This window comes from Gavialis gangeticus, unplaced genomic scaffold, assembly GCF_001723915.1.
Source record: "Gavialis gangeticus isolate Ggan-Ray unplaced genomic scaffold, GavGan_comp1, whole genome shotgun sequence".
NCBI lineage: Eukaryota > Metazoa > Chordata > Crocodylia > Gavialidae > Gavialis > Gavialis gangeticus.
Genome location: NW_017729025.1, coordinates 125082886 through 125107445, shown reverse-complemented (window position 1 = coordinate 125107445; position 24560 = coordinate 125082886). Strand labels below are relative to the sequence as shown.

General features: G+C 43.2%; 2 protein-coding genes across 6 annotated transcripts in view; one reads left to right on the top strand and one right to left on the bottom strand.

The window, feature by feature from the left end:
* IMMP1L (inner mitochondrial membrane peptidase subunit 1) overlaps window positions 1-24560 on the top strand; it is a 93439-nt gene that overhangs the window by 54900 nt on the left and 13979 nt on the right. The gene's annotated exons all lie outside the window — the stretch shown is intronic.
* The window catches only part of DNAJC24 (DnaJ heat shock protein family (Hsp40) member C24), a 95934-nt gene continuing 95806 nt past the window's right edge, over window positions 24433-24560 (bottom strand). The window contains exon 6 of the transcript XR_002097753.1: window positions 24433-24444. The gene's annotated coding sequence lies outside the window, so the exon portion shown is untranslated. The remainder of the gene's footprint in view (window positions 24445-24560) is intronic.

The window sequence follows — 24560 nt, the reverse complement described above, 5'->3', positions numbered from 1 at the left end:
TTACTTTGAAATGAGTCTACTTTGGAATTTTGAAGACGTTTTCTGGTCCCTTGGGCCAGGGAAACCTTGTTAATTCAAAACAAAGGGAACCATGAAATAACCATATGCACAGTAATTTGCATATGTGTATAAATTACTGTGGGTATATATACAGACTTAGTGCACCCATGTGAGGACCTTACTAACAGATAAGAACAAAGTGAGGAGTCATCCCATTGACTAATAGAGCAGATTTCATTGCATGTAACACAAGGAGTTCCTAGTGTAGATAAGCAGGAATGATCCAGGGCCCTTTTTTTTTCTGCTTAGATCAATCTATGTGCAGAATTGTCCCACCACCCTCTCACCCTGATCCCACCAAACCCCACGTGGACCTAGCATCCCTGAGCCTGCAAAACTGCCCCCAGTTCTGCATGTAGCTGGGCTGGTGCTCCAACCTCCTGCCCCTGCATTCTGGCATTTGCTGTCCTTAGCCCTGGCCACTCTGCTTGTTCCCACCTCCTCGGGCACTCCCAGGACAACCCCTAATTGTGCCAAACTGTCTTCAGTCATGAGAAACTGGTGTGGTTCCAGTGGGGAGCACCATACAGTAAGAGCCTAGCAGGTGATGGCTTCAGGGAGGGCAGGGACTGCCCCTCACCCAGTCCTGCAACATGAGGTTATGGAGCAGTTGGGCATGAGGACTCACCTCTGCAGGTGTGGGATGGGTTTGGGGACTTTCCTGCCATGGGAATCTCTGGATGTTGGGAATGCCTGAGGGGGCAGGAGCACATGGGGTGGCTGGGGCTTAGGTCAGCAAGCACACTGGGTGCAGGAGAGTCAGCAGTCCTGGCTATATGCGCAATTGAGGGTAGTATTGGGGTTTTGTAGGATTGGGTGCAGTTCCAGACTTGGATTGATCTAAGCAGAAGGAAAAGGGCCCCTAGATCATTGCTGCTAGTCTATGTTGGGAACTCCTTGTGCTGCATGCCGTGAAATCTGCTTAATTAGTCACTGGGGTGAGTCCTCACTGTTTTTATCGGATAGTAAGGTCCTCACATGGGTGAACAAAGTCTGTGTGTACCCATAGTAATTTACATACATGGAAATTACTATTGGTATATTGTGTTCAACCCCATTTATTTCAAAGTCTGTATTTGTTGGTTCCCTGTGTGTTTTTCAATGAATGAGGTTTTATCATAGAAGTATGGAAGAATAGAATCATGGACAGGCTGTGCTGCAAAATGGCTGCAGGTTCTCTTGGCCAGCAGGCATCAGGGGTGAAGTCCAGTGTGTACCCTTTAACAGCTGCTACTGAATTGGTGGTAGCTTTTGGCTGAGCAGCTAAAAACTACTGCCAATAGGTACTAACTGTGAAAAGGTTAGCACTGGATTCTGCCTTTGGTACTTTCTGGCTGAGAGAAGCAGCAGAGCCTCTCCATGAAAAAATCAGCTCTAATCCATGACTGTGGGGAAAATCTTACTTCCTGCATCCTGCCTTCTAAAAACAAGATTTCTTGTTTTATATGGGGGTGTGGTATGCAAGAAAATATGGTATATCAAACCAATCCTGGTACTTTCTTTCATAGAAATAGGCTTTTTTGCCTTTTCTTGTACATGTTAATTTTTTATGTCCAATAATTACTTTTCAACTATAATGGAGTCTGGAAGGAAATACCTGAAATTTTGTTTGTTTATTGCAGGGGTAGGCAATGTTTTTTGGCAGGAGTGCCAAAAAACATCACAATGCTTACCTTGGAAGGTCCCGGAGTGCCGGCATGCCAGAAAAACAAAATAAGGGCAGGAGGTACGTGGCAGGATGCCCTGCTGCTCCATGCCCCTGTCCCCCAGCCCGGACTCTGTGGTGGTCAGCAGCTACCCAGAACCTGGGCCAGCTGCAAACATCTGCTGCCTCTCCACCCCAGACCCAGCTGCCTCCCAGCCCCAGATCTGGTCCTGGGCTCCAGGGAGGCAGCACACACTGGCAGTGCTCCCCGCTGTGCTGCCCTTGCTGCTTCTGCAAAGCAGCGTTGGAATCCGGTGCAGCAGGGCACAGTGGGGGGCACAGAAAGATGCCTGCTCCCCACTACCCTACCACACTTCCCTTGCAGGTGGGGGCAGCAGCGAGGAGCACAACCCTGCACTGCTGCCCACACTGCTCCTGTGCGCACAGGGGAAGTGTGGCAAGACAGTGGGGAGTAGGGAGCAGGCAGCTTTCTGTGCCCTCCGCTGTGCCTTGCTGCGCTGGATTCCAACACTGCTTTGCAGAAGTGGTGAGGGCAGCACAGCGAGGAGCATTGCTGGTATGTGCTGCCTCGTTGGAGCCCGGGACCGGGTCTGGAACTGGGAGGTGGCTGGGGCCGGGGTAGAGAGGCAGCAGATGTTTGCAGCTGGCCCAGGTTCTGGGTAGGTGCTGACAGCCACAGAGCCCGGGCTGCTTGCAGGAAGGCTTCCATGGGAGCAGCCTGGGCCCTGAAGCTAACAGCAGCTACCCAGAGCCAGGGCTGGTTGCAGCCAGAAGGCTACAAACAGCTGCTGCCCTCCTGCCCAGCTCTGGCCTCAGCAGGTGCTGGCACTGTGCCCATTGGGGCTGGGGGCAGGGAGGCAGCAGCTGTTTGTAGCCTCCCAGCTGCAGCCAGCCCCGGCTCTTGGTAGCTGCCAATCATCAGAGAGCCCAGGCTGCTCCCAGCAGGGCTTGCAGCATCCCAACTGCCTGCTGGGAGCAGCCCGGGCTCCCAGCTGGCAGCAGCTACCTAGAGCTGGGGTCGGCTGCAGCCGGGAGGCTGCAAACAGCTGCTGCCTCCCCGGCTCCAACGCATGCTGAGGAAAAATGGCCTTGTGTGCCGGGGGTTGCCGACCCCTGATTTATAGTTTATCTGAACAAATGTGTAACTATAAAGTGTACTGCATTTAAGATGTAAGGTTGAATTACTACATATTAAGTACTGTTCATATTTGAATATTAAACAAACTAAGAAACTATTAAAATTGGTACTTAACTAGAATTTACCAGATAACAGAGAATTTCTTTATAAATGCCTACAATATTAAAAATGAACTGTAAAGTTAAAATGAAGACTGAATTAAAGCCAGTGCATACACACTGAATTGCCCTGCAATGACATCTTCCTATCATGTCTTCTACTTCTATTTTCTCTGAAAAATGAAAGTCTGATTGCCTTGGTAGTGACTTTTAGTTTCACTTTGCAGCTACTCACAGGAGGCACCATGAGACGGTAGTTACTATCGCTCCCATGATCTCCAGCAGATTATTTGAACTCACTACCAGCCAAGGAGGTGGGAAAAAAAAGATCAGGTTACAAATCATGAATGATTTGTGCCCATTTTCATCTGACTATCTCCGTAAGTCGCACCTGAAGTTGAGCATCAATAAATTGGTATCTTCACTCTTCCACGTGGACAATCCTTAAGCCATGAGCATGCTGAATATTAGAGTAGTCTGCCACATCCAACCTATGTAGGAGTTGCATTAGACCATTCCCTCACCTATAAACATCACATTCAGCAGATCTTCAGTTAAGTCTCTGTATGGGTAGCGCCATAAGATGTTTAGCTAGCACAGCTTGGGGTGCCAGCTTCAAAGTGCTCAGAACCACCACACTTGCAATGGTATATGCCCCAGCAGAATATTGTGCTCCTGTATGGTCCAGAAATTATGTCACTAAAAGCTTGACAGTACTTAACAGTGCACTAAGACTCATAATAGGTTGCACACCTTACACACAGGTGTACTCCTTGTACTCTCAGGCATTAGACCACATGATCTAAGAAGGCAGACCCTAACATTATTACTAGCAACAGAGGGAGGAGATGACAAAAATCACCTGCTCCATTAGCTGTTAACTGAAGAGCCAAACATGGAGGCTTAAGAAGCTTAAAAGTCATAAACTGCTGTACATAAAGCCCTCAAGCTCCTGGAACAGATTGGGGGTGCTAAAGCAAACCTGTGGGCAGCAACAGAGTGGGCAAAAGCTGCAAACTTTTATAAATGCCCAGGCTGGGTAGATGGAATCCACATGCTGAGCAATAACACCAGACATTGGCTCATAGATTTGGAAGTTGATATCTGATGCCATACAAAAGAAGAAATGCTCTATAATCTGTGATATCTAATGTCACAGAATAATGAATTCTAGTGCATCTTCAGAGCCTGGGCATCAAAGTTTCTATAATACAAAGTATATTTTCTAATTTTAAATGTTTTAACATTTTATTTCTGTACAGAATAATTGAGAAATTTGGTAAATAAGGGTACTCATTAGATACTTCTGGACTTCAGCAAATTTTTTTTTTTTTTTATTTGTGTGAAAGTTATAGCTGTTTGATCAGGTGTCTAGAAGTCTACTTCTAATTCTGCGTAGGCCATGGTTGTTTTGGTTTTTTTTTTTTAACTGAGAACTATAATAGAATTTTTATAGACAGTAATTTGCTTAGTTAACATTTTTGTTACCTGTGCTCTTGCATTAACTCTTATTCAAATACTGATATTTTCCCATGAGCCCTATAATGATATTATATTGCTGTGATTGAGGTAACATTCTTTTGTTATGATAATACATCTGATAAATCTGTAGAGCACACTGATATCACTATGTATCATTGTCAGTCCCAATTCAGTACAGGATCAAATAAGATCAGACATGCAGCATTAATTTGACACAGTTAAAAATATTATAGGAAATCTGATTTCTTAAAAAACAAATACGGAACAATTTTTTTCTAAAAATATGCTTATTGGATATATGTTTCTAAGGTCCCTGGCAGATACCTTAGTTAAAGGTATGATGGGATATGATACGTGCATGGTAGAGGGTGGAATTTTGGGATTGGGGATCAGATGACAATTGCACTGCACCTGCCCTGCACTGGCAAATTGAAAACTGGATGACTGATGATCAGCTGACTGTTGGCTAGGTCTGGGGACTGCAGTGCAGTCTGGCATTTGTTCCAGTGTGTCCCTTACCACCTGTTCCAGACATTAGTGTTGTCCCCAGAGCTATTTGGAACAGGATTTAAAGTACCCAGCCAGGGAAGCCCTTCAGTTCACACCCTCACCCCCTACCACACTCCTGGCTGGGCTGACAGTCAGCTGATTGTCAGCTACTGACTACACATGAAATTGAGATGCCATGCAAACAAGACATAAAATATGTTCTATGTTAGGTGTCAAACCATGGGATCCTGCAAGGCTTAAAATGCCTGTGTATAACTTTATACACATGCCACATACATTTTAAACATACACCAGGCATAAAGTAGAAACTTTTTGCTAGTGGAGCAAAGGTAGTTTGGGATAGAATGGAGGGGTTAAATATGATCTGATACATAAAAAGCTCTTCTGTAGACACATACATTAGCTCAGAAGTGCTTTTGCTTCTATAGATTATTCCATTCACCAAACTAGTATGTTATTCCAGAAAAAACCTTACTTTGACTGTACAAAATGTTTCTACCAGGAGGATTTGCTAGTAAAGCTGTAATAGCACACCTGTCCCACTATAGAGCTGCTGTTGAACTAGAATAGTGACAATCAGTACAACTACTCAGATGTGTAAAATTACTTGTGTGTCAGTTAAGCATATATTTGAATATATCCTTGCATAGGGACTGGAATAGGATAGATTAGACCAGGTGCATGAAATTGTAGCCAAAGCCTCAATTTACTTGCACAAGAAGAAGACTGAGATTACTACTTAGAGGGGACTTTTAAAGGAGTGCAAGTCCTTACAGAAATGAGGAATATGTACATTATCATATCAGTATATTTTCAGTGTGAACAGTGTGGGTCAGTAACCTTTCTCATTTTTCCAAAGAAATTATTTGCATCTCTGCATAGAAATAATATTTGACCATAAGAGAGAATTTCTAAAAATTCCAATATTGTTATTTACTAACTTATTCGTAGTGAACATGGTTTCACTATGCAAAGTACAAAAATAAAACACAGCTTATTGAAGGTGACTTACCTCATACTTGGATGCAGTTGTATTATTAAACAAAATACTACTTTATTCAATTCATTTAAACTTTAAATCATCAGAGTTAATAAGAAAAGTAGCATTCCAATATTTTATTGTGGTTGTATTGATTTTTTTTTTTTTTAAAGAAATCATTACCAAAGGATAGTTGTTCATAAATTTTCTAAATCCTGTTTTTAAAAGCCTAATATATAATCCAGGATTATAGTACAAATCCTGAATATCCTATTTTTGTATTTGCATTTGTTTTAATGCCATTTACTTTAGCTTAAAGTTCTTTAGTACCATATGTTCTGTTACTGCAGCTTCTATTTACAAACTGAAAAAGTGAGGGGGAAATCATCAGATTAAAACAGCTTGTATATCATAAGCCACCAATGCTTTTGTGTCACTTAAACAGAAGTACTACCTAATAATGTCACTTAATACAGCTAGGATCTGTAAATAAGGAACTGCTTTTTGCAAGTCATAGTGATAAAAAGCTGAGATACAAATCCATTTCTCAGCAACACTCCCTTGATAATCAATCACAACACACTGTTAATGCCCTGACTCTAGCTGATGCAGGAGAAATATATTTACCTTGTGCTAAAGTGAGGTTCATTGCGGAGGTGACATGGTTTCTTCATCCTGTAACTAACTCTAGAGCTAATATAATTCTGAAGATAATGCTGCTTATTATGTTTGCAGATCTGAGAAGTGGCCTTATTCAGAGCTGTTAACTCCCAAACACACTCTTTGTCAAATGCAATAAGAATTTATACATGAATGCTAAGAATTATTTAATGTTAATATATAATATAAACGAAGTGTGTCAAACTCATCTGGCCTGCAGGCTGGATGAGTAGTGCAGGGCTGGTCCATGGACCAGATGAATGGTTTGTGGCCATCCCTGGGGGCTGGATCCAGTGCAGGCAGCACTTATTTAAGCCAATCCGGGACTGCGCTGTTTGTGGAACCCATGGATGGCTGGTGTGGGACCCACTGCACCTGACCACTAGCTTCAAGCAGCTGGAGCAGGCACTGTGTGCAGCACAGGACATGGAGTGGGTGGTGTGCAGTACAGTGCCTGGGCCCTGCACACACAGCTGTTCCAGCATGTACCACATGCAGTGTGTGAGTCATCTCTGGACCCAGGGGTGGCTATACACATGCTCAATGGTGCAGTAGGGAGGGGCACCTCTCAGGAGCTGATCTCATTTAAAGAGCCTGTAGTGTCTCGTGTATTCAGCATCCTGTGCTTCAAAATGGCAGTGGGGGTGCCTTAACAAGCTGGTTCAACTAGCTATAGTTAAAGCACTCCCACTATTTTGAAGCGTAGGGAAGCTATATACATGTGATGCTGAGGCATCGATAATTGAGTCTGCCCTGACGCACGTTAATTAGTACATGTCTGAGCAGGTGGCGGGCACGTATATAGGTGCCCAGGGATAGCACCGGGGGCCAGATGATGGAGCTCCCAGTTAGAGAAGGCCTGCAGTCTGTATCTTTGACACCCCTGATATAAATAATGTAATGCATTGGTAGAAGGCAGAGAAAGGCGACACTTTAAAAACTAACTTGTTCAGAAAGGCATGAGCTTTTATAGGTTACAATCTTTATCAAATGCTATTAATGGACTTTCAGAGAGCAGGGGTACTAAACAGGAATAAATAAAGTAATTTAAATATAAAGAAATGGAGGAGGAAGAGGTCCTGCATGATTGGAAAAGGGCAAACATAGTGCCTTTTATTTAAGAAAAGGAAAAAGGAAGATCCAAGGAACTACAGACCAGTCAGCTTCACATCAGTCCCTGGAAAAATCATGGAGTAGATCCTCAAGGAATCCACCTCAAAGCACTTGGAGGAGAAAAGGCTGATTAGGAACAGTTGGCATGGATTCATTGCGGGCAAGTCCTGGCTGACCAACCTGATTGCCTTCTGTGATGAGATCACTGGCTCTGTGGATGTGGGGAGACCAGTGAATGTGGTATACCTTGATTTTTAGCAAGGCTTTTGATACGGTCTTTCACAACGTTCTTGCAGGCAAGCTAAGGAAGTATGGGCTGGCTGGATGAATGGACTGTAAGGTGCATAGAAAACTGGCTGGAGCATCGGGCCCACAGGATAATAATTAACAGCTCGATGTGTAGTTAGCAGCCAAAATAGAGTGCTCCAGAGTTTTTGTTCCCGGGGCTGGTTTTCTTCAATGTCTTCATCAACGACCAAGAAGATGGCATACAGTGCCACCCTCAGCAAGTTTGCAGATGACACCAAGCTGGGGCAATAGTAGATAAGCTGGAGGGTAGGGCTAGGATTCAGAGTGGCCTAGACAAATTGGAGGATTGGGCCAAAAGAAATGAGGTTCAACAAGGACAAGTGCCGAATCCTGTACTTAGTATGGAACAATCCCATGCATCTGTACAGGCTGGGGGCTGACTGGCTGGGCAGCAGCTTTGCAGAAAAATCCTGGGGGTTATATTGGACAAGAAGCTGAACATGTGCCAACAGTGTACCCTTGTTGCAAAGAAAGCTAATGGCATACTGGGTTGCATTGGTAGGAGTGTTGCCAGCTGGTCAAGGGAAGTGATAATTCCCCTCTATTCAGCACCCGTGAGGCTACATGTGGAGTACTGTATTCAGTTTTGGGCTCCCCACTACAGAAAGCATGTGGACAAATTGGAGAGAGTCCAGTGGAGGGCAACAATAATGGTGAGGGGGCTGGGGGACATGACTTCTGAGGGGAAACTGGGCTTATTGACTCTAGAGAAGAGGAGACTGAGGGGGGATTTAATAGCAGCCTTCAGCTACCTGAAGAGGGGTTCCAAAGAGGATGGAGCTAGACTGTTCTCAGTGGTGGCAGGTGACAGAACAAGGAACAGTAGTCTGAAGTTGCAGCAAGGGAAGTTTAGATTAGATATTGGGAAGAATTTCTTCACTAGGAGGGTAGTTAAACACTGGAACAGGTTACCCAGAGAGGTGGTAGAATCTCCATTCCTGAAGGTTTTCAAGACCCAGCTAGACAAAGCTTTGGTTGGGATGATCTAGTTGGGGGTGGTCCTGCTTTGAGCAGGGGTTTGGACTAGATGACCTCCTGAGGTCCCTTCCAAATATAATTTTCCATGATTCTAAGAAAAGGATAGGGGAAAGGGGCACTGGTGAGAGAGGGGAATGTGGATTGAAGCAATCAAAAGGAATAAACAAATTAGTTACCCTGCCCAAGGATGTAAGGGTTATAAAAGTTAGTCCAGGTAATGGGATAAGAATTTAGAATATTTGTTGAGGCCATACTTAACACAGTCCAGCCCATGGATGAATTTTAGTCTGCAATTTTGCATTCAAGTCAGTTTCTCAATTTTTGTTGTTTAAGAACAGCTACTCCGAGGTCACTGATGGAATGTCCAGGGTGGGTAAGGTAGCCTGCCATTTGTATCTTTCTGGAATTGATGTCTGATGGGTGTTAATTCATTCTACCCAGGCTATCCAATGTAGGCAGCAGAGTAGTACTGTCAGTGGGTGATGGTACATGATATTGGCAGAGGAGGAGATAAATGAACCCTAGATGTTATAATTCCTGTTATTTGCTCCCGTTATAATGTGGTCTGTGTTGATGTGAAGGCACAGCTGGCATCTGGATCTGGAGAGAGGCTGCTGCCGAGGTGACGATAGGATTTAGGTAGTCTGTTGCTGGAGATGTATTGTTTGAAATGATGGGGGGTGTCTGCCTGCAACCAGGGCAGGCTCATCTCCTAAGGCTACCTTGAAATGATCATCATTTTCTAGGTGGGGTTGAAAGTCATTCCAGGTGTTCAAACTGGGGATTGTGGGTGACAACAAAAGCTATTAGGTTGTCTTTGTCACAGGGTTGGTATTGTAGCATTTGAGTGGCTACAGTTTCGGGATTGTATTGTAAGAGATCCTTGCTTCAGATCCCTAAGGTGTGCATCCCAGTTGGTGGGATCAGACCAAATATAGTTCTAACAGAACTATAGATGATGGATCTAGTGGTATGCCCAGGATGAAAGCTGGTGGTGTGGAGGTAGCTGTAGTGGTTGGTTGGTTTCCAGTTGGCATCCTGTCTTACATTTGTTGAGAGATCCAAGAAGTATCTGTTGTCAAGTATCAGATGGTAACCCCTTCATCAATATTTTCTTGGCTAAGATGAACTGGCTCACAATTTTTGACTTTCAGGGTAGTTTTTTCCATTTCTGTTTGGCAACCAGTCTCACTTTCAGGTAATTTTAAAATTCTGTGTTCCACAAATGTCATTATCAGTTCAGAGTTTTATCCTTTGGTCTTTGTGGCTTGTCTACATTGGTATGCCCTGGGCAGGGAACAGAAATCAGTCCACTAGTTTCTATGCTCAGTTGAAGAGACTGCATAGGTACGGTTGCAGCATATGGCTTTGGTCCTGTGAAATGATGTTTGGAAGGACTGGAAATGGAAGTGATGGTTTGACTGAAAATGCATTGGATCTGAGAACTAAAACAGACTTGCTCATGCAGGAAGTGATATTTGGGCTTTTCCTAATGTATGAGAACTCTGAGGATGAAGGAAAAATGTAGTAGCTATCCTTCTGAAACTCACTTGCTGAACCTTGCATTTACTATCCAATGGATAAATAAATAAATGACACTGGAGCAGTCTTTGCCCCATTAGAAGCTTGGCTCAAGGTAGAACCCATGTTGCTGATCCACATACCCTGTGGCTAAGTCTCCTCCCCCTGGCTGCACATATGGGCTCAGGAGGTTGTTTGCCCAGTGGGCCCACTTCAAAAGGAGAGCAGAAGAGGCATCTTGATAATGCTTGACCTGTGGCCTAATGGCTAGAACACTGCTTAGAAGTAGGGGGTGCAGGGGCAAGCCTCTTCTGGGTGGGTCTGGGAGAACTAGATCTCCTACTCCCTGGGCAAGTGCCACAACCACTAGACCAGGGGCCAGCGACCTTTATAACTTGTGGACTGGAACAATCATGCTTCAGTCCAGCAGGGGCTGGGTGGCTTCAGCAGCGTGTCAGTGGAGGGGGAGTGTTTGTCTGCACCTGTGCTGTTCCAAGTCTCATAAGCCACATAGACTTATTCTGAGAGCCATTTTATTTTAACTTTCTAAAACAATTCTGTGCTGGAAATCTCCTTAGTGTTTTGCAAGAGGCAAGGATTTTTGTGGGTGATTATCTTTTACTGGACTGATTACATGGTTGGGATAGACTTAGGCAAGAATGTGTTGCATGAAAAAGTTTGTCTAAATCTATCCCACAATGCAATGAGTCCAACAAAAGATAACTCCCACAAAAATCCTTGCCTCTTGCATTTCCTGGCTATAACATCACTTCCCTTCCTTTTTGTACCTTTGGCAGTATAACGGAAGGGCTATTTTCTACTCAGATGCACTTAGGAATGGGGTTTGAACTGATTGTTCTCTTATGTTAAATAAGCTTTCTTTTTCTGCACTGTACTAGGGCTTGTGAAACAGAGGGGGACAGCATCTCTCAGGTTTCTATGTTTAGCAACCACTATTCCATTATGGCCACTTCTCTGATCAAGAGTCCTTTGATCTAGATTTTTGGTCTACTGTAGTTGTAGAATATATCCTGGTACTTCTAGTGCCCCATACCAAGGGGGAAAATGTTAGTATGCATTTTCTGCTCCACAATTTCTTCTCAACTTCAGTCATGTACTGTATGCGACTCCAAGGAAGAGGAGGAGGAGGGCAGGATGCTAGTTGAGTATATGGATAACACATCTAAAAAAACCCTCCAGTTACTAGTAAGTAACTTCTCTTTCGCCTTTGACTGATTGTTTACACCCACATTCTTGTTTTGGGTTAGTTTAAACCAATGCTAACAGACTTTGAGGTGGGTATCAAAATTCCTGTTGGGCTGGGGACACACAAATCGGTTTAAGTGATCAGAAACGGGTTTAAACCTGTAACAGAACAGATGTTCAGCACACCTAAACCAGTTTGGAAATGGCTAAAACCGGTTTAAGATAAACCTGGTTGAATGTGGTCTCAGACTTAACTGATTTGGCTCAAACTGGTTTGTGACGTCTGTCCCATACCCCTTGCTGGTTTAAATTAAATCAGAGTCCCCCAGCATCCTGGCACATTCTCTGGGCTGGGCGGGGCTCTCTGCCAACAGGGCTGGCCCCTCCCCTCTATTCCCTGGCTGCAGCTTTGGCAGTCTCTGCAGGCATCTGCCTGGCTTCTGTTCCCCACCTCCCCTCCCCACTCTCTGCTAAGCAGACATTTCCCCATCTCGGCATTAGCTAGCAGACCACATGCTGGCTACCTCCGAGCTGTGGCACACGGGACAAAAGCAGAATCAACAGATAGCTGGTAATGTCCCTCTGTTGCTTTCTTAACGGGCTGATAAACACTGAGTTAGGGGTGATAAATACTCCCTTTTGATCTGCTCAGGAGTAGTGGGGAACCTCTTCCTAATCATAGCGTCCTGCTACAGCCTGGCCACTCCCCCCCTCAGCTCAGCTCTCTGGAATGGAAGGGAGGGCTGCTCTAGCATCCCTCAGCTTCTAGCCTGAGCCACTGCAGGCATGTGCTGGCATTTCCTCAGTCCAGAGGGGATGTCTGTACTATTACAAATCAGTTCAGCCTAGCCAGGTTAGACTAACCTGCAAAGATTGAATCAATTCAGGCTCAGGCTTTTTAGATGTCTTTCCCTAGTATGGATGAACAGTGTCTGAAGGATTTTGTGATTGTATAATACTTGCTTAGAGGTGCATATCAAAGTGGCAAGTCTACAAATGTCTGTTGCATGGGAAAACTGTAGAAGTTGTCTGGGCTTTAGTGAAATGTGGGGTGACTGTGGAGCAGCATCAACAAGGCTCAGACTCGTATCCAGTCTCTGTAGATATTGTTGCGCCTTTAGATATCTTGGCTATGAAAACATCCATTGAAATCTTCTGAAAGTGAGTGTCCTTTGTATGTACTTTTTAACATCAAGTACAAGATGTCTCAGTGAGCTGTCAGGTACGCTTTGTCCAGTCCGTTGGACAGGTCTCCATTTTAAATTTCAGTAGATACTTTAATATAGTTGCAACAGAAGGCTGATTAGGATTCTTTTTTTTGCCAGACACCAGCTAGAGAATTTCGGTATCTCGACCAGATAAATGGAGTCCTTTGTATTCTGTTGTGACTCTCCCTGTGTCCTGGGAAGAAGTAGATTCCAGGAAGTATTTGGGGATATTTCTAGGGAAGTTGTTACAACTATTTGCTCCTCAGCACCAAAAACAAGTAGGGATCCCTTCAGTTTATATGCTACAGTTTTTAACTTTGGCTGCCTGCTTATACAAGTGGAAATCATGCATACATAATGCAGGGTTCTGAACTAGCTATTATAACTCAGGAAAGAGAACTCGGAGTCACTGTAGTTAGTTCTCTAAAGACGTTAGCTCAGTGTACAGTGGTGACTCAAAAAGCCAATAAAATGTTGGGCATCATTAAGAAGAGAATTTGAAAATGTCATCATGCCATTATACAAATCTGTGGTGTGCAGAGATGAGCAATCAAAATGATCAGGGACCAGAAGTTGCCATACCAGAAAAGACAAAAAAGCCTAGGACTTCAGTTTGGAAAGAAGGCTGAGGGTGGGGTAGGGGAGATACGATAGAGACCTATAAAATCATGAAGGGTGTGGACCAAGTGACCAGGGAACTGTTGTCCACCAAGTCCCAGAATACTAGAATGAGGGGGCACCCATTAACAGAATACAATAATAGGAGACACAAGGTTCCTCAGTAATGGACTGCCACAGGGCTCAATACTCACACCAACGCTCTTTAATGTATATGCAAGCAATATGCGGCCAATAGTCATGCAGATGTGTATAGGTGGATGACCTTGCTTTGGCAACACAAGCAGTCACCTTCAATGACATCGAGTCCACCTTGAATGAGTACCTGAATACCATGGAGGAATATATTCAGAAATGGAGATTCAAGCCAAATCCCCACAAAATAAGTCAGGACATTCCATCTTGATAACAGGAATGTTAAGTGTACCCTGAAGGTAACTTTTTGTAGCAACACTGCAGCACGACCCAACTCTGTCTTATCTCAGAGTGGGGCTGGATCACTCATTAACCGTCTGTGACCACCTAAAGAACCTAAAGGTCAGCTGTCAAGACATAGATAAAGGTCAATTTGGTCTAGTAATCGGCAAGCACAAGCTAGAGAGCATAAGCATTACAGACATCAGTGCTGGCCTGTGCGTACTCCGTAGCTGAGTACTATGTAATGGTCTGGACCAGAAGCAGTCACACTTGACTGGTTGACATCCAACCGAACTCTGCAATGCAGTGCATCACTGGAACCCTCAAGTTGGCCCCAACACCTTGGCTGCCCATGCTGCTGTACACTGCTCCCCCACCCATTCATCATGATCAGTACCTTTATAGAAAGTCCAGAGAATTAAGGAAAAGAAATGTCTCCCCATCCACCAGGACCTCAACAATGCCCCTCACAATCGCCTAAAGTTGTGCGAGCCCTTCTGGGTTTACACATTTAACTTTTAACAATGTGACTTCAACCCTGATGACGCTTGGAAAACTGAATGGAGTTCACAAGAAGTCTCAAGTAAACATGTTATGCTAGATCCAATGCAGAAGGTCTCTAGCTTTGGTCTCCCATGATGCTCATGGGGAAACTGTAAACCACATGCACACAAGCCATGGGAGATGCAGATATTTGATGCAGAACTGGAAAATTAAAAACTCTTCAACTGTGGTCTCCCAGAACCATGGAACATATAAAGACTCAATACTTGGTCCACAGATATGAAGGGAGGTATCACAGGGATACACTCGGCTGCAATTGTCTGGCTCAGCCACCTAAATGTAAAATTGTAATTGCTGTTCTGTATCTACATCAGTCATATGAAAGAAGAAAAGGAAACATTTAAAACTAACAAGAGAAAGTACTTTTGTATTTAACACACAGTTCATCTGTGGAAGTAATTGGCCCAGGAGGTGGTGGAGACAGATACTATGGCCAGGTTCAAAACGGGACTAAACAAGTTCATGGATGATGGCTTCCTTAATCAAACAGTTGGAGATGTTTCCTCTGGCATCTCTAAACCAACGATATGCCAGGGAGGCTAATGGATAGGGATAGATCACTAGATCTGTTAGATTCACTGTTCTCCCTCTAATGTGCACTTCTGCCACTTTCTGAAACAGGCTACTGGGCTAGATGGATCGCTGATCTGACCCGGTATGACACTTATGTCTCAATGATAACTGGCAAGGAGACCCTGGTAGTTCATTGTTGTGAACTGAAGACTCCTGAAAGAGCACAGGTTTCTTCAAAGAAAAAAAGTCTTAAGTATTTTGGCTCTTTCTCTTCGAGGGTTGATCTGAACTGCTACCCTTTCTTGTTAATAGAAGTGAACTAAAGATGAGGTTATAGGGTGGGTATAAAAATACTCTGCCTTTCTGGGAGGCAGTGGATGTCTTTTATCATTCTAGCAGTTGGGAACAGGTACACCGGTGTCTGTCAAGTTATTTTGGAAGGCTCCACAATGCCCTCATTGATTGGCAGGGTCATCTGTTGTGCTGGAGTGCTGAAGGTTGTTACCCAACCTGTGTGAGGACTCGCTGACTTCTCTAAGGAAAGGTGAAAGGCCTGTTTCTCACATACCACATCAGGTCCTGAAATCCCCTAAAATAATGCATGGAATGGACACAGGTAGGACAATATTTTCCTCCAGAGGGGAGGACAAAGATGGAGTAGTCTCTTGAAAATCCCCTATCACAAACTTGGATCTTGAGAAATCCTCTCCATCTGTGGAACAGACAGGTAGCTCACCCAGAGGAACAGAAGAATGGCATGTTGGACAGCAGGAACTATTTCCCAAACACATAGGCAAGTTGGAAATCAGAGCCAGTTGGCAGCCTGTGGGAGCTGTGGCTTCAATGGAGTGGGGGTTTTGCCAGTACTGTGCTGCAGCTGAGCAGTGGAGGCTTCTGCAAAGAGGTGGAGGCTTTGGCAGAGGCAGACTCTGCCTGTATCACAGCTAGGCAGTGGGATTTTAGCAAAGGGGGTTTTGGCATTGGGTTTTGCCCCTCAGCTGGGTGGTGGGGGCTTTATCAGAGTGGGGCTTTGCTTGCACCATGCCACAGCTCTTTCTCCCTGCTGGCAGGGAGGCGGTGGCAGGGACTGGTGGCAGCAGACAGACCTAAGTGTTAGTCCACCTCATACCTGAGCTGTGTCATTCTGGCTGGATAACTTTGCTTGACCCCTGCACTAAGGCAACATCAAAAGGAGATGCATGGGAACCTGGAGGCCACCAGGCAAGCAACAACAGGGCTTATGAGGACACCTTTGAAGACCAAGATGCCCTTTAGTTTAAAGGACAAGACACTCGAGTCACAGACTGGATGGAATGGTACCTTTAGACCCACACAGAAACTGACAATTGAACCTATATGGCAATGACATAGCAACTGAAACTGGAACCAATTCTGAAACTGAAACCACAGATGGATCTAGATATGATGGTGGACTTCTGAATAAAATGTCACTGGGACTGGCCAGAGTGAAACTTGGTTCTGATTGTAATACAAAGGAACTCAGTGCTTTCTAGTCTAAGTTTGTCAAAGCCATCTGGCCCCATGGTTCGAATAAGCAGTGTGGTTCACGGGCCAGATGAATGGTGCAAGACTGGCCCTGCAGGATAGATCAGGCCCCTGGACTGCCCTCTCATGCTCTCTGCCACCTCCACATGCTAGCTCCAGTGCATGTGGCACTTGTCCAGCTGTTCAGGGACTGTCACTGTGGTGCCCATGAGGGTCAGCCTGAGATCTATGCTGCATGTGGTGTCTGGCTTGGAGGGGCCATGGTGGGTACCAGGCACAGCACGTCCCAGATCAGCTGGGGCAGGCACTTGGTGTGGGTTCTGGACTGGCCAGGGTGGGCACTGCATACAAATTGTGGGTCAATTCCTGTCCCAGGGGCAGCCCTGGAGACCAGAAGAGGAATTTGTGACTAGAGCAAGGGTGGCAAAGACTTATCTTTGCCACCCTTGCTCTAGTCACAAAGTAAACCCTTGAGAGAATAACAGTACTACACTGTGTGATTCAGTGCCAGCAGTCCCTTCATAATTTATCCTGATGTAGCCAGAGCATTAAGGCTATTAATTTCTGGACTTTTTAGTAATGGATTGAAGGCTATAGGTGGAGCCAGAACATGCTGCTGAAGGTATCAGAACTTCTGCAAACCCCAACAGTAATGTTATGAGCCCATGGAGTCTGACTTAAATAGATGAAGTGTTAATGAAGCATCAAACCTTTCTCTAGAAACTTCAGGAACCAGATGTGTAACGGAGCAGAAAAAGTTTCAGCTAGAATTGTAGGACACAAGGAGGACCTGACAAGAATGCTTCAGATTTAGCCAGAAAGTGCAGAGGAATTGAGATGGAGGAAGTGTGCGCTGCCTCTTTTTTTTCTCAGCACATGGGACAAGGAAACTTTGCATGTTATAGCAAATATCTTCAATCAAGAGCCACACTCAAAGTGAGGAAGTGTGTATAGATAATCACTGCAAGGACTAATACATACTTTGTAGTGGGAAAAGATCATAAATTTTATTCTTTTGCAATTTTTTGCAGCAAAGCCACTGTGTGAAAGGAACAAAATATTCAGAAATGGATAAGAGAGGCAAAGATTTTGTGGGTGATGGAACTGTATGAACTCAGACCTGAAGAAGAATACATTCCATTTGAAAGCCTATCTAAGTCTATCGCAGCTGTGCAATTGGTCCACTAAAAATATCATCCACAGAAATCCTTGCCCTTCTCTCATTTCCTGGACCATCATGGCTACATTACTCCAGCACCTTCAGAAGTACATAGAATTTAAGTTAAATCCCTGTTCTGTGTGTTAAACATTAATTAAATTGTTGAGTAGGACAAATCTGTAGTATTCTTCACTTATTTAATACATCCTCAGTTTCTAATTCTTACATTACATTACATGAATAGAACCAACTGAATTTATACTAAATGATTATTGATATCAGACTTCTAAGGCATGGATATTTGCCAGTCAAAATAATGCAGAAATTTTAAAATTGATTTCCAAAATATTGGGTTTTATGCTTTGTATCGATTTTTGTCATTGAGTTTTATTCCACCTGACATTTATTATGAACAACCTGACACTTATTTATGAACAACCTTTCTCTTAAGTCCAAAAGAAAGATATGCTATTCAGTAGTAAATACTGTACATTCACTATGCTATGTAGTACCTAATCATGGTTCTGCAATAAATAAAGGATTATGGGGAAAAAATCAAGTTTGTAAGACCTGAAATATTCAGGGCTTAAGCAGAATCTTTGCACTCTTATGTCATATGCTTTTTCTTAATTAGATGCAATTTACTTAAATAAATTTCAATAGCATGTAGTAAACTTGTCATTTGATATTGTAGGTTCTTTCATCATATTTCACTTTAATCAAGAAAGGTAACACCTGTGGTTTATTCACAAAAGCTGCTTTTGTTAAATGAACACCCGCAGGCAATGAAGCAATTATGTTTGTTTCTTGTACCAAAGTGGGAGGCACTTAAATAAACCTCAGTAGGGATAGATGAGAACTTGGAGATTTTATTCTTTTGTCCAGCGCTCAGATTAGTTCTTATCATAGCTCAAGAAGGAAGCCTTTGCACTGAAAAGAAAAAAAAAGTTGGAATAATTTAGGATTCTTTTTAAATGTAAACCTTTGATATTGCTTGAGGTGATTGGAATACTGGTAACCTTAGGAAAGGTCAAACTTGAACCACTCTAAACTGATTGCAGTACTGTACCCTTTGAAAAGCAGAATTGTGGAAAGAAAATGCAATAAATACTATAATTATATAATTTGTGACCTTTTTGTTTTAGAAAAAATAATGTATCCAGACAAAAATAGTAATCAGTTAAGGCAATGAGTGTTACTTTTTATATTTTAAAACCTAAATGATTGATTGTGTCTTATTCAATGTGGTAGTTAGTTACTTTTTGGCTATTCCCATAGAATTAAAATACAGACTAATTTGAAATTACAGAGACTACTCAGAATCAAAGTGACCCAGTGTGAACAAAGGTGATATAATCTGCACCTTTGTGATCTTTCCATTTTGTCTGTGTGTATAACTGTATATACATATTAGGGGTTTATACATAAGTTTATATTATGGCTGTAGAACAATCAAAAAACTTAATCTCAATTAATTGCGAGATTAAAAAAACAGTTGCAATTAATTGCAATTTTAATCACGCAGTTAACCAATAATAGAATCCCAATTTATTAGAAATATTTTGGATGTTTTTTCTATATTGTCAAAACTCCTGACCTGCAGCCCCCTGGTACTGCTGGTGCCCCTCACTCCTGACCTGTAGCCCCCAGTTCTCCCCCAGCAGCATCTCCTTGGGCTGCATGGCCTCCCACCCTGTTCCCCTATTGGAGGGGCAGGCACCTTGCCCTGCCCTGCCACAGCCCCAGTGCCCGGATAGCTTTCCCCAACACTGGCAGGCACCCACCCACTCCCCCTGACACATATACACAAACCCTAGACAGTCCCCAAGCCTGGCCCTCCAATCCCTGCATCCCCCACAACTTACCTCCATCCAGCTGCTGAGTCTGCTCCCAGGACCCTGCTTGGCTGCTTGCTGGCCCTGTGTGTGTGGGGGGGCGGGGGGGCCGGCAGCAGCACAGAGGAAGGGGCTGCTTTTACCCCAGCACACAGGCAGGCACTCAGCAGTGAGGGGGAGAGAGGCTGCTTTTTCTGCAGAACACAGGCAGGTGCACAGCAGTGAGGGGGACGGGCTGCTTTCTCTCCAGCACCAGCAGAGATTAAAAAACCCTGTAAAAACAGACTGACGGGTTAATGGCATGCGTTAACTGCGATTAACTGAGAGCCCTAGTTTTATATTGCATGTTAGTACAAAACACACACATATATGTCTCAGACTAGACATCAGGAGGCGCTACTTCACCGTCAGGGGAGCTAGGATCTGGAACCAACTTTCAAGCGAAGTGGTGCTGGCTCCTACCCTGGGGGTCTTTAAGAGGAGGCTAGATGTACACCTTGCTGGAGTCGTTTGACCCCAGTACTCTTTCCTGCCATGGCAGGGGGTTGGACTAGATGATCTGCTCAGGTCCTTTCCCACCCTACCAACTATGAAACTGTATGAATGTATATAAATAAATCTGTAAACTCTCTTGTTTTGTAAAACTACAAACGCGGTATGCCTTTTAACACCATGTTTCACTTATTTTGCCATTTTTAAGTGACAGCCCACTCAGATTGACAACCCTTATTCTAGTGCAGACACAGTTATAGCAACATAAAAATGATTATGGCAGTATGGTTTATTTTGGTTTGGCTACGGAAATAAGCTTTGCCAATGTAAAGCCTATTATACTGGTACATCTGTTGCTTCCGAGAGCTATAATGGTATATCTTTGTTGGCTGAAACTTATGCACGGGATCCATATAGCCTTTAATACTCGAAGTGTAGATCAGGGCTAAAATGGAAAAGGGCCACATACAGTTATTACTTTTCATTGCAGCTGTCCTAGTGGAAAACATGAGTGTACAGGCATTCACCCAATTTGTCCCAGAACAAAAATGGCCATACCGGGAGGAAAATATCCTGTCTCCAACCAGGTAGAAGTCACTCCTGAGTTTCTCTTAGGAGAATGAATGCCTATACACTTCCCTGACTCCTTGCCGGGACCAGGAGGATTTGAGCGGCAGCGAAATGTTTCCTATACCTTCCGGGACCAGAGTCACCCTCGTCTAGAAAAGAAGGGGAGACCAGCTGTGGATCGCCACCTCCTGGTCCTGGGAAGAGTTGAGCATCAGAGAAAAGTTCCTGTGCTTTCCAGAGAATGGGGTCACCCTGGTCTGGAGAGGGTGTGGGGTGGTGGTCAGGGAAGGTAGGGCTAGCTGATCTTGCTCCTCCTATAGACAGAGAGAGGAGGGAAGGAGCAGCTGCTGTTTGTTTCCCACCTCCTCCTCATACTGGTGTGAGGAGCAGGCAGGGGGTTTTGCCCTACTGCTCCAGTCCCCCAGGATTAGGAGGCACAGAGCAGCCACTATTCCTCATGCTTTTCCCAATCTGGCATCACCCACGTTTGAGGAAGGTGCAAGGAGTGGGGGCAGTTGCAGGCTGAATGTCTGTACTGCTCTCTCGCCCAGTAACATTTCTAGCAGAAATTTTCTACTGCTCAGAATGAATGCCTATTGGTGGCCAATCTAAAATACGATCAATGGAAATATTAAATAGTTAGATATACTCTGTGCTCTTGTGTTCTAATCAAATTTCTTCTTTAAAAAAGCATTATTATAATAAAAACTTGCTTTGTGTAATAATGATGACTATAGGTGTCATAGCTTGAATGTTGGGCTTTATATTTTCGATTACTGCATGTGTAACTCATTTTGTCAGAGATGGCTAAGAGCCTGAGATTCGCCAGCTGCAGTTAGCACACAATAGTGGTGTGACTCTTATACCTTTCTCATTAGTTAGTCTTTGGTGCTAGCTGTTAGTTGGTATACAGAGCACTTTGAATATTCTGCTATGAGAATGCAAAGCTTTATAGACTTGATAAAAATGTTTTGCCCTATTTGATCAAAGAGCTATTACACATTTAGTACTGACGTTGTAGACTAGAATGAGCACAAGCTTGTTGCTACAGGGGTTACACGGTACTAGAATGTTATGCCTTTTTTAAGAAGGAGACAGAGTTAGGTCCTGATCCTTCAAAGATTAATACAAATAATTTATGGCATGTGAGTAAACCCACTGAAATCAACAGGATTGCTCAGTGTGCCATGCTAAGCACGTGTATAAACCTTCACAGGTCTGGGGCTTTCGCCTTTATTTTCTAAAAAGTATAATCCACCTTTCTTTCTCTCTCTTTCTTTTTTTTTTTTTAAATGAATGATTATGGCCTGTCACCAGTATTTGGCTTTACATTTTCATCTAATTCATGTGATTTTTACTGCTTGTTTTAATTCTAGGTTGTAGTGAAGTGCCTTAGATGATGGACAGGCACCATACAAAGGTATTATACTGTATTATCTGTAGATGAGTCATACATTTTGACAGTAGTCTTAAAGACAGTTTTAAAGATGTAGGGTCCTGTCATGTTTCCTGGAAGGATTTGTAAAAGTTACCACAAATTGTGTATCTCATTGTGGAAGAATACTCTTTATTGCACTTATTATGCCTAGTACGCAAACTATTATAACCAGTGAATTGCATTTATAGTACTATATAGGTAATAAATGGGCCAGAGATGGTATAATTTTTGTTCAGAAACACACAAGTATGTGAAGGATTAGGGATATGTGTGCAAATCTTTGTTATGAGTGGCTGAAGCCCTCATTTCACTCTTTATATTGCTAACGAAGGTTTGGCTGTCTACTCTGGCCATATGTCAGGAAAAGTTAAAAAGCATGGTAACCAGTGAAACAGGGCAAAGGATAGAGGCTGGTGGTGTCTTGGTGATCAAACAGTGTTGCAGTAGAGGAGTGAGGCTATTTCAGGACCCAGCATGATTAAGGCTTTGCTCTTTTGTTTCATGAGGGTTTTTGCTTCTTTTCATAGCTGCATGGGGCCACAGCCAATCATGCCTGTTATTTTTTGTTCTTGATGTTGGGATACTTCTTTCAAATGACAGTAGTTTGATGTGCCATTTGTAGCTCTGGGTGATGTTGTATAGTAAACTTTGCACCAGGAAGGTCATTTCACCCATTTGCACTGTAGTATTGCAGCATTGGATCTGAAAGTAAATTATGGATCAGAGAGAGATGTGGATACAGTGAATACTGTGGATAGGAATGGCATGAGTTTTTGCGGAGGATTATATAAAGCAAAATTGTAGCATCACATGTGAAGGAAGCGTGTCTGCACATTCTAAAGTCTCAACCCATCGAAACTCCCTTTGCGTATGTTGCACAGGATGTTCTACGCCGGGGTCACCAACCTGCAGCACGAGTGCCACAAGTGGCATGTGTAGCTTGTGTGTGTGGCATGCAACAGATCAGGGAGGGGACAGGTAGCACAGTTGCAGATGGGGCAGGAGAAAGAAAACAAGAGTAGTAGATCAGGTAAGGAGCACAGGGCAGGAAGCAGATCAGGGGATTAGACAGGGGGCACGGAGAAGGAAGTAGAAAGCAAAGCAACAGATTGAGTAGATCAAGGGGGTTGGAGTGGCACTCAGAAACTTCAGGGTTAATTTGTTGCTCACCTGCTGAAAAGGTTGGCTCCCACTGTTGTATACAGATCATTTGGACCCAAGAGAGAAATTTGATTCAGTTCTTTTCTGACTTCTACCTTGATTTAGTACTCTTCAAGTTGCATAAATCTTTCGTCTTTCACTAAAGATTTCCGTGGAGAGGAGCAGTTATTTGTGGAGCTGCTTGGTAGCATTTTTCCCCTTTAACTGGCTGGAAACTGCAGTTGACTACATATAAACAGTTCACTGACTTAAGTTTTAGGTGGACAGAAATGTTATTGCTACATATTTCCCAGTGGGTGTAGTTTTGATGTATTCACTTATGTAGTCTACCAGTCAAGATTATTTCAGAAATAATTTGATGTCTGTCTTAGCTGTTTTGATGATGAGTTCACTCCTACTGGCATATTTCCTTGGATCTCAGTGTAGTCTTTTGCTTTTTTCTCAGGTGAATCTGTACATTGTTTTAATTAGTTAAGGTAATTTTTATCTCAGTCAAGGCAGATTTGATAATAATAACTTTCTTTTAAAAAATGGTAAGAGACTTTATTTGAGGTGTATGTTAATGAAAGTTAAATGTAGAGCTGCTTCCTCTTTCATGCTTCCCAGATGTTCTCTAGACTAGTCTTGCTCTATTTGTTGGCTTCCATTCAGTTTCTGACTGGAGCAGCTATCCAAGGTAGTGGAATTATGCTATGTGGTTAGCTATTTTTGAGCTTGCTATATGCAGGGCAGTAAAGTTTGGACCCTACCTGTTTAGTAGTGTAATGTAGATGCCCATTTTCTGTTGTATACACTTACTTTCTGCCAGCTAGGTATTTATCTTCGTTCTGTTATATCTTGCAAATTTAACATTTATGCAGATGAAACTAAAATTAAGAACACATGTTCATTTATCTAATTATAGTTGTATACACACAGGGATGTAGCAGTGTTTCACATGGTTGGCCACTTCAAGTAAACACTGGTGTGTGGGGAGTTTACATGTCCTTAATCAGCTTATGGTTGAATATTTAATTACTGTGTAGCAGTTAGATTGAAGAATATTGGTATTGTTAAAATTGAACCTAGCCTAGATTCTTAAACATATGAACTATCAAGTATAATATTTAAGAAATATTTTGTTGGTTTATGTTTAAAAGCTTATCCTTGTGTGAAGCTGTGAAACATTCAACAATTCCATTTCATGTTAACACCACAAATCTTAGTCATTGCTGGGTATATATATTGAATAAATTATTTTATGCTGTTTAAACCTATGCAGCTCTGAATTCTCTTTTATTTTGGTTAATAATGCAGCTGTGCTGCTATTTCTCAATTTTTCCCTGGGTTAGTCAGGTCCTGAACCTGTGGCATGTAATA